At 37.4% G+C, this 13,553-nt stretch overlaps 1 long non-coding RNA gene across 1 annotated transcript in view; it reads left to right on the plus strand.

The window, feature by feature from the left end:
- LOC108969016 overlaps positions 1-13,553 on the plus strand; it is a 46,066-nt gene that overhangs the window by 15,015 nt on the left and 17,498 nt on the right. Inside the window, exon 2 of the long non-coding RNA XR_001993373.1 lies at positions 11,951-12,195. This is a non-coding gene — a long non-coding RNA (uncharacterized LOC108969016). The remainder of the gene's footprint in view (positions 1-11,950; positions 12,196-13,553) is intronic.

Genomic DNA, 13,553 nt, shown 5'->3' on the forward strand with positions numbered 1-13,553 from the left:
TGTCTGTCTGTCCGTCCGTCCGTGCAAGCTGTAACTTGAGTAAAAATTGAGATATTATGGTGAAACTTGGTACACTTATTTCTTGGCTCCATAAGAACGTTAAGTTGGCAGATGGGCAAAATCGGCCCACTGCCACGCCCACAAAATGGCGAAAACCGAAAACCTTTAAAGTGTCATAACTAAGCCATAAATAAAAATATTAAAATGAAATTTGGCACAAAGGATCGCATTAGGGGGCATATTTGGACGTAATTTCTTGGGAAAAGTGGGCGTGACCCCGCCCCTTACTAAGTTTTTTGTATATATCTCGGAAACTACTATAGCTATGTCAACCAAACTGTACAGAGTTGTTTCATTCAGGCATTTCCATATACAGTTCAAAAATGGAAGAAATCGGATAATAAGGTTATGTTGAAAATCACTAAAAATGCGTTAACCGACTAGCAAAAAATGTCAGAAGCACTAAATTTTACGGAAGAAATATCAGAAAGAAGCTGCATCCAGGCGTTCTTCAAAAATTGAAAATGGGCCTGGCGTCGCCCACTTATGGACCAAAAACCATATCTCAGGAACTACTCGACCGATTTCAATTAAAATCGGTACATAATAGTTTCTTAACACCCTGATGTCATGTACGAAATATGGGCGAAATCGGTTCACAACCACGCCTTCTTCCAATATAACGCTATTTTGAATTCCATCTGATGCCTTCTCTGTATAATACTCGTATATACATTAGGAACCAATGATGATAGCGGAATAAAACTTTACACAAATACGGTATTTGATGCGAGAGTATAAAATGTTCGGTGATACCCGAACTTAGCCCTTCCTTACTTGTTTTTTTTTTTTGCATTTTCTGTTCTCTTTTACCCTTACAATTAATGTAGATATCCACTTTACCATTAGAAGGTTTCGAAAAAGGCCCAAAAATAATAATACCGCTCGACTTTCAGAGCGCTCGCAGTTTTAAACAGGGAGAAAAATAAAAAAAAAACGTTAATTACTTTTTTATGTATCAAGATTTTTTCATGATTCTATTAGGGACGATAACCATTCATGTACTTTTTAAGAATAAATTGGATTTTTGTGTTTCAAAATCCAAACATGAGAAATCGTGTCTGCCAGTGAAAAACCGCATCTCATTCACCCAGCCATTTCTCCGACAGATGTCATCAAAAAATTCCGAACAAATTTGTTTATACACTCCACGATGTACCTCATGATATGTGAAAAAGTTCTATTGTAGCATAAAAATTTCTATAAAAAAACTCAAAAAACAGCCCAGATTGCCCTACTGATCCCTTAATCCATGTTGAAAGTTGTGAAATATAATCGGGCGAAAATTTTCGCGATTTAATTTAATTTTTTTGTTTTTTAAGTACGTATAACGTTAACAAAGTTTGTGAGTTCCCTGAATCCCCAGTGATGTTAAATCCGGAAATATAAAAGGCAACTTACTTATAAGGATCTAAGTATTGGTTGTAGAGCATATCTTTCAAGCCACAAGTACCTCAAAGCGCACCTTTTTTTAAAATGAATCTGTAAGAATTGTGAGGAAGCTCTCACAGTTTGGCTGACGGAAATCCACTTCGTTTCTTTGTTCCTCCACTCTACGGTAGTTGGGCGGCTGTGCTATTGTGATAATATTGTGTATAATTTTCTTGGCCTCTAACTAATTTATAAGTTTGGTAAAGAATATCTTAAGAGCAAATGTGACCAAGAAAAGTATTTGTGGTGCACTACCAACCACTCCAACATGGCACTGAACGAGTTGCTACATATATTACCGGTCTTTAAGGCCTTAGATCTAGTATCTCAAAGATCTGTGTACAATTGTATGAAGATCGGTTGAGTAGATCTCGAGAAATCTTGCCAACCGTCCTCAAAAACACAGTTTCGAGAAAAACACATTTAAAGACTAAGACGGCTAAATCTAGCTAGCTATCTATCGAACGCACAAGTCTCCAAGGCTGTATCTTCGAAAATATTACTGGGATCAACTTGATTTAGGACAATATTCTAGAGGTGTTATAGAATTTAATAAGACAATAAAAAAATATATATTTTTTGAGACCCTTATATTGCTGTAACTCCTTAAAATATAAATTTTTTGTTATCTTGTGTAGCTCTTCCTTCGATGCACTTTTCATAACCTCAATCGTAGGGAAGCGTCGTCCTTTCATAGGCTTCTTCATATTTGGGAACAAAAAAAGTCACAGGAGCCATTTCTGGGGAATACGATTGCTATGGCATCATTAAAGTGTTGTTTTTGGTCCTGCTATTCGTTGTTCTGATATTCTCGACCCTCTGAGAACATTTTGTACCACCGATAAGCGATGCTTTTGTTAAAGGTAGCTTCACCATATGATACAGTCTACATTTGGAATGCGTCACCGCATTTAATTTTCTGTTTCACACAGATTGTTTGATTCATATTTTGGAATAATCAAAATCGAAGAAAAACCAAAACACGTCTATTAAAAATTCACTAAAGATTTAAAATGGCCGTATATGAGTGCCAAATATACCTTACTTATGCTGACAAAGTATAACGCAATAAAAAAATTGAGAATCGAATACGCGTAGCCAACGAAAATTCAAAATCGTCTTACTTTTTGTACAAACCGCGTATGCTCCCATTCATACAAATTGGTAGCTTCTTKAAGATAAAACAAGAAAAGCTTAAACTATAATACTATATACAGACGTGTGTAAAATCTCAAATCGATATCTCAAAAAATGATGCACACATTTACCAATAAACGAAAGTCCCCAGTAACGCACTTTGGAACCCACAGTTGTGGTTTCCGGTGTACATTTCAATCAATGCTTTGTGGATAAATTCGGTAAACTATTTCCGAATTAGAAAAGTAGAAGATATCAACTGTATACATTTTATCGGATTTTGCTCCTGTATGTAGTAATAAACACTTGGTCCATTTGCTTTCACCAATTATTGTTAATATGATTTTCTCTTTGAGAAATCTATGTTCCTATCTCTCACTTGGAAAATCCCAACCAAATATGTAATATCCTTCAGCTATGAGCTACAAAAATTCTCACAGTTCGAAAAGCACAATAGCAACAATAAGCCACAAACCAGGAAAACCGTAATTGCAGCTACAGAAATGAAGTTACACACACACACACAGACATACAATCGAAAACAGGAATCAGACAATGGACAGAAAAGCTTGGTAGGAGATATAAGCCCATTTATATGCACATAACTGCATATGTCTGTCTGTATGTATGTAAATATGTGTAGTGAGTGAGTATTTAAAATGACTGAAATCCCTTAAAGCAATCAACAGACCGCCCAACGAACCGGCAAACCAAGCGGACGGACAGTGGCAACAAACCAAAGCAAGGCGAGCGACGGCAAGCCAAGCCATGCCAAGCCATGCCAACACAACACGGTAAATACTTTTGTGCAATTAACTCATTTCGTTTTTAAGTTGCAATTTAACGTGAAATAATTGAATTTTCCTTTTTGGTTTCCTGCAGTGAACCTTAAAATCTGTCAGCCATTATTCGTTTGGATGCTTGATGGCTACACCACACCAGCTGTGTGTGTGTGTATGTGAGTGGACGTGCATATATGCATTTCGGGATATTTATGTCTGTATATGTCTGGGTGTAGCTGCATATGTGTGTGTGTGTGGGTGCCTGCATTTGAAGGCTATGTGGCTATGCAAGGATATGCGGCTAAGCTGGATGTGATGGCAAGTGGCGAGGACGCTGTGAGTGCACTTGTGTGCTTGTGTGCCATACTCACACATATACCATATGATGTTAGTTTGTGTATGTCTGACATATACGTTACATTTGCAACATATGGATGTTGAAGCAAATCTGCTGCTGCTGCTGATGCTGATGCTGATTGCTTCAATGCTCCGCTCCGCTCGGTCAACAGCGTTAACGCCCGCGCTCGGTGGCGGCTGCTTTGGTCGTTGGCTCGTTCGTTCGTTCGCTCACTAGCCCGACTAGCTTTAATGGCCTTAAAAATGTCAGCATGAAAGCGATGAAGCAATGAAGCTTTAGTCGCTGCCGTTGTTGTTACCACCGTTCAAACTGTCATTACAGGCGATGGCACTGGTGCTGGCGCTGCCTCTTGCTGGTTGGTGTTGGTCCACTAGAATCGCTTGTGGGGGTTTACGACCACAGTTGCGGATGTGTACGTAATAGTTTGTGTGTATGTGGGTGTCTTACTTTTTAATAAAATATCCAGCTGAGAGTGCAGATTGTTGTAATGATAATGTAATGAAGCAATAAAATAATTATCTCGGCAATAATGATGATGTTGCTGATTAAGCTTGGTAGAGCGTTAATTTGTATGTCAAGGCGAATATACAATAGTATGGAAAACTTTTACAAAGTATGAGGGTTAGTTTTTCAGCAAGTTGAATGGCTGAGTTGTTATGCATATTTTTTCATACTAAATGTTAAAATTTTTAAAGAAGTACGAAAGTCTCTGACTTTATAAAAGCTAAGCACAAATTCCATTTCCTGTGATGGGTAATATCCACCGTTTTTCACGCGAATGTCGGATTTTACTCCGAGCTCTAGAATGAAGACATTAGCTGCGCATGCAATTTCCTCTCATAATAGATAGACCATTGTAGCGAGATCTGGCTAAAGTGTGTGAAAATGCTTGGGAATTGGGGACCTTAACGAGATGCCATTCTTTAGCTGAATTTTGGTGTTGTTGTAGCGACAAAAAATATATCGCAAATAATTGTGGGAAAAGCTGCCGCATTAAGAGTACTTGGAAGTGTACATCATCTGATCAAATCTGCCTCGGACTGGTCCATTTGAACTGGCGTCTTGCTTTTTCTGACGGGTGGGCCATGAAAAAATTGAAAAAAAAACAAGTTTGTTTGACATTTTGTGTTTACAATGAATCCTTGAAATTTTTTTAAAAAGTTGCTTTGGGTGTCTACTTAATCATGAACCAAATTATTTGAATGGCACAAAGCATTAGGTGAAGGTCGTGTAGCCATCGAACACTTGCCTCATGTCATTCGTCCATCTATCTCCGGTAAGGAATGTCGTGTTGACATCAGAACGGTAGCGTGGTCCTCGCTCAGCAGAAACCGAAAAAAACGCACGGAAGTAGGTCGAAAATCAAGATGATGATCATCGTTTCTTCGTTTACCGCGCTCTGCACTTTTTAATTCACCATGAATTAGTTGCATAGTAATAGTACGTCATTTTGAGGCGTGTACGTAAAGCAATTTGTCAAAGAAATTTGTTAACGAAGAAATCTGTGAGAAGAAATGATGATCAGCATGATTTTGATTTATATTTTTGGCCTTTACGAAACCAAAGTCAACACCGTTTTAACAAGATTTGACTCTTTGTGACATTTGTCTGATTTCACAACTAAAAAGAGCTGAAGGTCATTCCAGCGAAAAAGGCATATTTTGAAGGCGATAAAGATTTTAATTAAAATATGTAAGAATTTATATCTTCTGCGGATGAAATAAATCTGCTGACTACCCTACGAATCGAAAGTACCTGAAGAGATCAACCACCTTTGTAGAATTCGAGGGAACTAAAGCTTGGAAATGAAGCATTAGGGAAGTTCTCCGCTATAAGATTTTAGATCAGCGAATTTAATAGTCGGCATGTGCTACCCATACTCCATTCACGCTACGTTTGTCTGCTTTTTGAGCAAGTGGGGGATTGTTTGGGATTGTTTCCACCGTAACTCAGCTATGTTAATAACAATTTGTACTACACTTAGCCAGAGACTTTTAAATTCTCTCACTTTCCCGGAGTGTAGGGTGATGTCTGTTTTGACTAGTTCATCTGCTTCCCAGTTCCCAGGCACATCACTATGTTCTGGAATTCATTGGAGGTTAAACGTGAAGTAGAATGCTTGATTCACCAAGAAATTAAAGCATTTATCTTAGACGATATCCTTTGAGACTCAAAGCCGTCTGACTATCCGTATGTATAAAAATATTTCTTGTTATGACCACACTCCTTGTCAGACCTTGGAAGACACTGGATTGACTGACTTCGCTGCCATTTGCTTATAAATCAAGTCTGTTGGCTGTAAGTGTAGAATTACGTTTAGTGCTTGGCTTGGCGTTGTTCTTAAAGCTTATCTAATACAGATACTCTCTGCTCTTTGCCCACTTTTCAAATGTTTTACCGCGTATTTCTTCTCTGTTATTTGCCACCATACCAATATGCCGTAAGTCATTATTAATCCCCTTTGGGTCATATCATATTTTTACACGTATAAAGGAAAGTGTTTCAGCTGCTTTCTAGACCTTAACGTCCAAGTTTGACTACAGCGTTTGGTACCGACTGCCTCCGGGACTGTTGCTTTTCTGGAGCCACCCTTAGCTTCAGTTTCCTTGCTTTTGTACTCTGACCAAGCCTCGCTACTGCAGTCTACTGGCCGTTCCCGAGTCTTTTGTCAACGCTGCTCTGTTCGAGGACTTATTAGCCTTTTCTAGTTTTTTCGGCAAGTAAGGTTATTTTATTATGGAGGGCACCAGTTCGTTATGGGACTATTTAAGAGCTCCCAGACCTTGATCCTTGATCCTCGAAAACTCCTCCGAAACGGCCGTACCGATCGAATTGAATGTATACACGAGCTTCTTCAATATATTTATCATAATTATTATATTTATAATTATCGAAGAAATAAGATTTTTAATATTATTCTTGATTCTTAAGCTACACTGGAGTGTAAATATTTTCATAACAACGAAGTAAAAGCCATTTGAATCGTTACCGATATTAAAGTCAATTTAAATAATATTTTTTCGAGTCAGCTATGAAAATATTTTTTAAGCGCCTAAAATTATGCCAAATATTTTTAAAAATTATATTTTGTGCATTTTACATGTGGGAGGTAGAGCTCATCAAGTTTAGAAACTGCTATTTATAAAGGTCTTACCTATTTTTACTCAACTAGTTTTGTCTTAGTATATGCATGTATGTATGTGTGTGTGTTTGTCGTGCAAATGTTATTTACGATGAAATTTCTGTTGTAGCTTAATACCTCGCGAAGGTAATGGTGCATACTTGTGCTGCATTTACGTGGATTAAACGCAACTAAACTAGCTGAGCTATGTCGCGTGTACATATGTATATACATATATACTACATAGCCATCTATATATAAATATCTTGTATTTGCATCGCCATTCTGCGAGTGTAAATATGTATATGTGTATGCAAATCGCTTCGTACTTTGTAAAGAAAGGGCTAAAGCTTGCAGCTACATATGCACTTATGTATGTATATACATACATATATAAATAGAAGCGCTATGCAGCGGTAAATAGGTGTGCTATTTAAATAAAAGCCAACGCGTCTAACAACAGCTGTACAAAGTTAACTGCTGCCGCTGCTGTTGCATGCAACATCTGTTGGATAAACGTGCGGAATTCGTTGGTGGTCATTAACTGAATTCATTTTCCACCGTTAAACTGTATTTACCTTCAACGGTGCAGACATTTGTGTGTATGTATGGCTTTTGACTTCGATTGTCTACAGTTGTGTTAAAACAAATTGAAAACTGTTAATTGAGTTGTACATTTTGGTTCATAATTATATTTTCAGGTTGGAAAATGTTTTTTGTTTTATTTTTCTGGGGAATACGATATACGAAAAGTAGAGGGGTGCTAAGGGTAAAGACGTTGAACCTTCATTGTATTTGTTGACGTGCGTCTAAATTATTGAAGACATGTCTTCCGTTTTTCGCAACATGATCGACCTAGTTGGAGGTTTTTCGATCTGCAGATAGCCAGGCAGCTTGATAAATTTTGCTATGCTGGAATCTAGTACTACAGATAACCATATTTCGAGTCCCGCCGAAGCCGATCCACCTCAATCCATTTGGGGATGTTTTATCATAGAAGCAGAATTTACTAACCGTTGTAGCAAAGATACCATCCTTGCCCAACCTGGCGTTAAAGTAGCCAGTGTGGATAGATGCTTATTGTGGCAAGACGTTCATCCACCGGGGTGAATGACAGTACGACGGAGTCTTTTTCCCACACCGATTTTGCGCTTCTTTATATAGCCATTGTAGTAAATCCCACGAGGACCTACGGGTTTCAGTCCTTGTCCCGTCTTTTCACTTTTGGACGGCGGGGATGTCAGCCTGCACTCTTACGAGGACATTAACCAGCTGGGCTGCGGCAATTTCCCTATTAAGGGGTCGGACATTATAGGTGCAAGTTCTTAAATCGTAATTCTTAACACGCTTGCTGTGGTCGTTATCAAAAGAGTGGATCTCAGAGAGCGCAGCCTCTTTGAGAATAACTATTATTAATTTTGGGTTCGCTGAATGAGCGCTAAAAGCAAGTGATAGGATATCAAAACTCTTTATTTCTGGTATCGAGTTACTTTATGATTAGACTGGTTTGGATACCTGACCACAGCAGATTGCAGGAAACTGTAAATTTGATGACCTTGCCAGGACAGGCACTTCAGTCTCAATTACTGGGAATAAGAAGGAGCTCTCTTGATCAACTCAACAAGCACTGGCCAACATTCAGTAGCTGTGCAGTTGAAGGGTCCTTCGGACCAGTGTAAATCGTAAGATGTCCAGGAAAGGAAATTAATGCAGTAAGTTTGAATATCTTACCGGATAGCAGTATCAAGTCAACACTTCCTCCTCGAACTGCCCGCTTTGGCCGAATCAAAGCAAACACATTTCGGATCTGAGACTTTCAGACACCCAAGTGAAAAAACGGGAATAGAAACAATATATATATTTTTGATAGATTCAGTGTCGTCTTATTGGAAAAAAGAGATTCTTTCCGCCTGGCTTCGAAGACAAACAATCTAGTTGAGAATCCTCGCCATGTTGAGTGATCAGTCATCTCAACTAACCTAAGGCACGCTCTTGTATTGAATAAAAAGCTGTCATAAATAGTAAACTTGATCAGACATCCCTATTTAATATGGATTAATAAGTTTTGAAGTTCAAAGCTCAAATTGAAAATAAGGCACGATCTTACGTTTCAGAAATTAAGAATTGGTTTCATAGATTCATGTCTGTAAATATGTATAGGCATCAAGGTTTCCTTCAAGTTAATACTAATAATAATATAAGTTGAGTCACACTAATATTCTTTGGGTTTAGGGTGGCATCACTTGACTTAGTTCACGAAAATTATCACTTTAAAAGTCACATGGCAAAGTACCCTAGTCGAAGATTACTGGTCCGACCGTGCTAAAACCTCTATAGAAAAACGTTTATTTTAGAAGCAATCTGAAATAGCCGAGTATATTTCTGATATTGAAATCATCTGTTGCTCGAAAAAGACTTGACGGTTCCCCGTACATTATAAAGTTATCCATTTCGAGGTTCAATACTTTTTTTTTTTTAAAGAAAAACACAGGAACTTAAGATTTATTATCATTCGAAAGAACATTCTTTGGCATTTAGTTTTTGAAGATTATCTCTTTCAAATGTTGCTTTATCCGTTAATCAACTCGTCTTCTTATGGTAGTCTGGTAATAGCTGAAGTCAACTTATGTGCTGCCATTTCTTTAAACACCACTGTAAGCGGTCACAATCGCGTATGCAGATAAAATTGTGACTCGCTGTCAGTTTCACCGACGTGCTGTTTCGTTTTCGTGGGCGTTTGATGGTTGGCCATTCTCATTTGGGTTGGTCGGATGTAAAAAGAGATTATCAACTGCGTTTGTTTGCTAAGTAAATACATAAATACACCAGTTTTTTTTTAGAGTTTATTGCACACTTTATATCTGTGCCTGCTGCTGCTCTTGCTGTTGATGTCCCGCTTTGTGTTGCTCTTGTTGTTGTGGTTACTTTAACTGCTGGCTACACCTATTATAATTTGCTAGCTTAACAATGTATACACAAAGTTGTGAGCAGTACTGAGCGGTAGCTGCGCTTCACTAATGCCGTGGAAAATTGTGGAAAATTACCGTAAATAAAAAGGTAAAGGTAAAATCTAGTAAGGCGAAGTTCGTGTGGAACCAAACGTAGAATACTGTCGGAAGTTGTGGGAAAGCAAAGGTTAAAATATAGGGTGTTTTTTTAGGTAAAGAATTTCGCGAAGTGATAGCTGTCAAATCAACTGTCAAAGTAAATATTTTGACAAATAATATTAAAAATTTATGAACATTTATTTCTAAGGGTTTGTTTCTGAGCGAGTTTCGACCGTTTCCACGACAGTCGGATCTACGTAACCGAAACGGACCCAGATTCTCAATAGATTCATCGAGAGACTCACCTGGCTCTTTTTAATCAAGAAAAAGGTATGTTATGCAATATTTTCCATGCTGAAGGCATTCTCGGATCGTATTTTTTGTAATCTAGGGATAGAGGAGATAATTTAATCTTCGGCGATTAAATTTAAATTCACTTCATCAGTTGCGGACTGATCTCCAGGAGGACCTCAAAAAAAGGTATCCCACGTGCTAAAATTATCTTAAGTCCAAAATGCAAAAAAAAAAAAAAAAAAAAAAAAGACTTTCATGGCTCCGTCCTTCGTGTAGTTAATTGTGAGCAATAACTGTGCTTGAAGATGAGATATAGACCGATTTCATTTATTCGTGACACTGGTGTAGGGACTCAAAAGGTCGTTCTATGGGAAGTAGGTGGTATCTGATCTTTTTTTATATTTTTAGATTTATCAGATTTACTTTTGGTGAGTTTACTCTTGTAGTTTGCGATTTGTGGGATTCCAAACAAAGTCTATGGTTCCAAAGCTGATAATCCACTTTTTGTGATCTATAGGTCGGCCTACTACTTAAGCTTTGTTGTTGTTGTAAATACGTTTAAGTAGTTGACAGCTCTTGGTCGGAAAAAAAATAAAATTCACTCCGGCATCGCAGAAACAATTGAACTGTAGATGACACTTCAGGAAGAGGATTTGGGTCTTCATGCTAGTATGTACAGATAACATTTTTGTGGTTACAAGGTTGCTCTAACATATCTTATTGTGAACCTAAGGTGTAATGTTTACAATTATGCTCGATAGGCACGACAGGCCAACACCACCAAATCAAGTGGCCGCCACCATCGTTCCCACGACAGTCAGATCTACGCAACCGGAAAGGATCCGAAATTTGTATCCCGTCAAGGGCTGTCAAGTCGCCAGAATTCTGCTGATCAACTCTTCACTTTTTATACGCCGATCTTTTTATCCCATATGCTATACTAAAAAAACTACAGTCAGCTGTCAGCAAAACTGTTATACTCTAAGTAACATGTTGCGTGGATATAAAAAAAAATAAAAAAACAAGCTTTGCACCTGTCGCTTAACTCTTTTTTCCACCCCGCACGTCATTAAATGTATTTGTATGTAACGCTCAAGCATACAAAGCTATACATACATAAATATGTATAAAAGCTGGCACCACCTGTGAGTGTATGTGTTTGTATATACGGCATAATCGGTGTTTTCCCTTTTCCACATTTTATTTATGTTTTAATCCTATCTCTTTTATGGCGAGCAAGCAGTCAAGCCCCACCGCCGCAACAGCGTTTTCCGACCAGCCGTGCGCTTTAGCCTTTGAGCTTTGCAGGCGGCGATTTACCCACATACTACCGCGTGCAAATAAACACACATACAAACACACACGCGTAGCCACGTTTACACGCAGCTACCATTTACATTTAATTAAAAGTACTTTAGCACAATTTTTATCCTTCTCGCGAACAGTTCTTCGCAGTTCTTTTCAGCCCACACCAAATTGCATAATATTTCATACGAACTCGCGTTGATTATAAGCAGCAGTACAGGCATGAGTACATATACATACATATATATCTATGGCTGCTTATGTATATGTTTGCATTTATGTGTGTATGTGTGTGTTTGCTTACCTGCGTTGCGTCGGCCCATCCTCAACTCTCAATATCTTTGTTTGTGTATATGTGTATATGCATGCGTATGTAGCCATTATTTAACATGTTTTTCCCTTCGTTTGTTTACAGTGATGATGGAAAATATTACCGAAAGTTGGACCTATTATATGTACGTGCTGCTGACACTGGTTCCAGTCTATTTGGCATTTCAATTAATTAAGTTTTTCGGCTGGGAATTGTTTGTCAACAACTGACACAGACTATATACAACAATAACAATAACAAATATAAGTGAAAAAATAAAGTGTTTTCTAGGCGTGCCTAACTGCTGGTGGAAGCTGATAAAGCACAAATAAGCTCCAGTCTAATAAAAAGTGAGTAGCGGCATTTGTTTCATTTTCTCGCTTTGTTGTTTGAGGTGCAAAGTTTTGTTTAAAAACTAAATATGCTGTGTACATTAAACAGTTCTCTCACGTAATCAATTTATTTTACTCAAAATCACGTGCTATTTCGACATTTACCGTTAGTTTAAGCTTTAAATTGTGGCAGGAACTCTATGTAATACCTCAGAAAATTGGTAATTTACCGTTCAGAAAATTTTAATTGTATTCTTTTAAGTGGAGAAAGTGATGGACTTGAGGAAAATTTGAGCGCAGTGAACTGAGCTCATTGAAAAGGTTATATCCACTTGTGAAATTCTAGTGATTTTTATGTTGGATATCCATATATCGAATCTATATATCATATCGTCAAATAAAATGAAAAATAACTTAACATCACTTTCATAAGTTTACAGGCGAAAAAAAACGATGTAATAGAAACCAGACATATTGAAACAAAGTTTGAGTTTTGGTTATAAAATGCTTATATATTGGTTATATCTGACAGCCGAAGCTGAAAATTTTATGATACATTTATGTAATATGATGTAGTGCATTGTAAGCAATAAAAAATTTCATAGCACTATTTTGATGATAACTTGTTTTGCATTTTAGGTGACGATATGTGTACTAAAAAATATTCTGAACAATTTTAAGTTAATTTGGCAATTTGTTACTGATATATGAATGATGAGTTTTTCAGAATTTTTTTAACATGGTAAAATGAATGAAAATACCTCTTCCAAAAAAAAGTTTTCCACAAGGGGAGTTTTTCTGACTTGCTAGCGAATCTGAGCCCTTTACCAGTAGCACGGTAGTCTTCCATCCAACGATAGGACATGTAACTAGAACGGTCTGTTATTTTTTATCAGCTAAACATAAAAATAACCAAACAAAAACCTCAGCTTTAGAGATATTAGACTGAAATTTTGTGTCTCGTTTTGTGTTAAAATAAATGTTAACTCGAAGTTTGTTTCTCTAAAAGTCAAGGGACAACACCTTTTCAGTTAAAACATTTGTTATTAAATGGTGGCATTCTTCCCTTTTTTATACAAACTTCCCCGAATTGAATTTTTGTTTTGTTAAATGAAGCTTTAAATCTCAGCTTTCCAACACTATACTCGTATGGTATGACACAATGTGATGTGGTAGCACTGGAGATATACGACTGCAACGACATCTATTGACAAAATACGAAAATACTTTTTCGACTACCCAACTAATCAGGATGACGACCTGAGTCAATTTAACAATGCCCCTTTGTCCATTGAGAAATCGGTCAGAAATGTTTCACAAGGTTATTATCCCCAAGAAGTTGCGCATTTGTCGGTACCTTCGATAGCATATGTAGC

The sequence above is a fragment of the Bactrocera latifrons genome, unplaced genomic scaffold (genome assembly GCF_001853355.1).
Source record: "Bactrocera latifrons isolate USDA-ARS-PBARC rearing strain unplaced genomic scaffold, ASM185335v1 scaffold_238, whole genome shotgun sequence".
In the NCBI taxonomy this organism is placed as follows: domain Eukaryota; kingdom Metazoa; phylum Arthropoda; class Insecta; order Diptera; family Tephritidae; genus Bactrocera; species Bactrocera latifrons.